Genomic DNA, 4,027 nt, shown 5'->3' with positions numbered 1-4,027 from the left:
CTCATGTACAATCTTACCAAAAAAAAAAACAAATATACACTTTAGATGACTCCAAATCTTATTTAACCTATCAAACAATCTAAAATATGATAGACCTAGAGTGCTCTTACACATCAACAAACAAAAAAGTCCAAATTTCTTCTCATTAACTTTGATAAACATACATTCGTGAACAACTTCCAATGGGTAGTGCGGTCATAGTTCGTACATCCATTCCATGACATGGTATGCTTATGGGGTGACCTATCACATAAAAATATCTTTGGAGGGGGTGCCCTCATGTTAGGAAAGGGTGTGTTGCTGATGAAAAGCTATTGTATTGTCCTAGTAGGGATCTCTCCATGTTGCGGCATAATGATTTTTGGTGTAGTGGGAGCCACATTGTTTGAGGAGAGCTTTATGCCATCGTAAAAGCTTCGTGTTATGCCAATACCTTGAATCAGTCATGCAAACAACACCACTCAACTAGCATAGTAAGAGGTCACCTTGTATCATGACGTGTTAGAGACATGTCCTTCAAACAAAAACATGTATGAATTCAACATTTGCAAGCTGTATAATAAAGACAGTTGTTAAGTATATGATGTACAAATTTGCAAGTATTTCCATCCAATAATCCTAAAATATACATTAGGATGAGATTACCCACCTCTAATAAGCATTCATTTGAAGCACCTACGTGCAAGATGTAAGAAAGAAGGCTATTTTAGAGAAAAAGTGGTGAGACTTGACCTCTCTAACCTGCAACCTTTCACTATTTGTGTACAAAAGCAACCTTTGTGCTAAGCACTATAAAACAAGTAGAGGCAACACCTTAGACTTCAAAGTCTGGTGATAAGACAAACACAACCAAAAGTAAAAAGTATATTGTTACCTTGCACCAGGGGGTGTTTCTTTCAAATATGTGATGGTAGTGGCAAGCTTCATAATGTACACATCCTTTTCTTTCAATTGTTGTTGGAGAGTTTCAACCTCCCTCTTCGAAGAGGCAATATTGTCTTGTAATGCCACTCTTTTGAGCTGAAGAGCTTGACATTTGTGCATCCAACAAATGCAAAGATGCACCTGCACCCATACATACACAACCAATTGCAATAGTTTAACAAGCCTACTTCTCCCCTCCCAAGATATTGAAGAACCGTCAACATTCGTCTAATCAATGGTACAACGTTCCTGGGATGACCTCTTCTCACCCTCACGTGCGAACTTCCGTGCAAGCGCCGCTGACAAGCAAATATGTACGCTTTTGTTGTGCGAAGTACATGGTGGTGGAGGCATACAATTTGTGATGTCCGTGAGCACCATGGCAGTTGTTGCATGAGGAAGCAAAGGATGAAAAGAGAGAGGGGAGTGGGAGAGGGAGGAACATGGAGGAGAGAAGGGGGCAGGGGGGGAGAGGGAGAGAGAGGGGAGGAGGAGGGAGGAGGAGAGAGGGAGAGAGGAGAGAGGAGGAGGAGAGAACAAAGGTTTTTTTTTTGGATTTCTTTTTGAAAAAGTGGACTTTCAACGTTTGTAGGTTTAAAAAAATGTCAAAAAATGATTTTTTCATATGTATATATGTTGGGGGGAAGTTTTAAGTAAAAAATAAGTAAAAAAAACTTTTTTGAAAAAAAAGTCAAATTTTAGCTTTTAGTGACCCACGTTTTAGCTGATGTGGCCACACTCCTTTACTTCCTTCACTTTCAAAAACCTAGAGAGAGAAATTTGATAATGGTCTTCTCATTGTAGGGTGATTGCAACTCATAATGACCACAGAAGCATACTGTAAGAAAAATGTCTAAGTGGACACTAGTGGATTTTCATTTTCACATAAAGAGGAATACATAGCAGACTGCACCAAGAAAATTTTCTTTCTTTGTTCCAAAAATCATGGGTTGACAAGGGGGTAAAAGTGATAAGTGTATCCCTCTCACTGAATGAAATAATCAGCAACATGAGGGATAATGTCGTCTTCTACATCAAAGAGGGGGTGTTGATGGCTATATGTTGTTGGGTAGGGAGCAAAAATCTAGCCCTCCAGGTAGGACTTGACCAAGTCCGTGAGGTACAAGGGGTAGTAGGGATCAAGGTAAGAAGGCTCATACGATCAAATGGCCAGACGGTTCTCATAGTCATTTCTAAGAGACTTATATCTACAGTCATCTACAAGTATTCTAGTGTTGGCATTATACGACGAGTATTTTTCCCACATTAATCTCAGTAGATTCAAAAAAACATTCTTATCACCAACATCCCCCGGCACACACGGGACATGAAGGATGTTGGGTAGCCACATCTCGCAATCTTCTTGGTTGAACACATATGTAAGAGTACGAGAAAGTTAAGCAAAATTAATGACAGTACACACTGATAATCAGCATGATGTAAGAAGAGGGTCAGATGTATACCTTTGACCACTCATTTACTAGGCCAGTATGGCAGGCATGTTCCCAGAAAGTGCATTAGCTTTTCTCTTCTACAATAGGACCATATCATAATATATGCTTGCCTAGACAACTTTAGAAGCACATCCTATGAATTCGGTCTGACCCCACACCATAACTCTCGACCCAGATGATATACAAATGGTCTCACCTCCACTGGAGGTGCAAAAACTACATCTCCAATGGTGGTTGGTTGTAGCTCTTTAAGAGCACACCATTCACATCAAATACAATCATTTGCATGCCTATAGCCGTAACATCTTTTGGCAGCTCTATGTTAGCTGATTTTTCCTTTAGCCACCACGGATCAATTTCTACAGTGCAAATAATATTTTGAGTCAATTAGCACACAATGAAGATCCTACAACAACTTACTTATAGGGTCAATTCAAAGATCAAAGGGTCAAAGTCTACCACAAGAGAGCACAATATAAGAAGGAAAATGTAACCTGCACTTAAAACATATGGTAATAGAAGGAGAGCAAAATATAATCTCAGTGCATTACATCAAGACACAAACAATCAATTACAAGGGTAGGCATAAGCTAAAGTTTGCAAGCATGAGACTTGTTGGCACGTCCACAAACGCGCTTTCTTCTTATTGCAGATAACAATCCGACAAGGTGAAATCACATGGAGATGTCGTCATCACGCTGGCCACCTTCTTTGGATCAGTAGTGTCCATGTCCACATCAATTGGATCAGTCACCTTATCCTAAACTTTTTCCTTATTTACATCTTTCTCAGTAGTCCCACCTTTAGCACCATCCTCACTAGTGTCCGCTTTCTTAATACCATCGGCCGCTCCCTCTCCATTCTCTTCAACAGCAGCCTTCCCTGCCACGGCCTCACTTGCAGTTAGTAGAACCTCATAAATTGTAGAGGGTTCATCAAACTTGGTTTGCTTGTCCTGTGGCTTGTTGATGTTTGTTGTAGAGGCCTCAGCAATACTCATTCCAGCACTATCATGGCCTTCAGTAACCTCCCTCTTCTCCATGGCAATATCCACCCCTTGGCTATCACCCATTGTGTACACATCAATCCTGCCCCTCCACTTTGTCCTTCCTCCAGCTAGATTCCAAGTCCACGAGGACGTCTTGAACCTATTCCATACTCGCAAGGTCCTCCACATCCTTAACAAAAACCTTTGTTGGTCCAGGCCCACCATTCTTCACACCCATCATGTTTGTTCCTTGCACATCTTATCTTGCAGGTGTCACATCTTCCTCATCTGCACAATCACAAATGAATTACTCAATTAACATCGTAATCCAAAAGTAGAAAGCCTCAATGTATTGAAAACAGTGCCAACTTACACTTTACAATATAATGCCCACTGATATACGCTTTTGCCACTGTAGGAATTACCATGCCACACCCCTCTTTCACACATGTGCCACTAGTGTGCAAAAGTGCATTGAATCAGAGAGGGTGGTATTGACGTCTGCACTCTAACATGAAGCTACCCACAACATATGCCATCTCTAGATACTCCTTGCATGCAGCAAAAATTCCAAACACATGGATTGTTTTATCAATATCTATAAGAGGTGGCTTGGGGAAGAGGGTGAACCTCTTTCCTTGCTTCACTTCCTTGAGCATCC

At 40.8% G+C, this 4,027-nt stretch overlaps 1 pseudogene; it reads right to left on the bottom strand.

The window, feature by feature from the left end:
- Nucleotides 1-2,594: 2,594 nt before the first annotated feature.
- Nucleotides 2,595-3,794, bottom strand: LOC147426685 (uncharacterized; annotated as a pseudogene).
- Nucleotides 3,795-4,027: the final 233 nt, after the last annotated feature.

This window comes from Adiantum capillus-veneris, chromosome 24 (genome assembly GCF_014529385.1).
Source record: "Adiantum capillus-veneris isolate H3 chromosome 24, ASM1452938v2, whole genome shotgun sequence".
Taxonomy (NCBI): domain Eukaryota; kingdom Viridiplantae; phylum Streptophyta; class Polypodiopsida; order Polypodiales; family Pteridaceae; genus Adiantum; species Adiantum capillus-veneris.
This window is presented reverse-complemented; position numbering and strand designations above follow the sequence as displayed.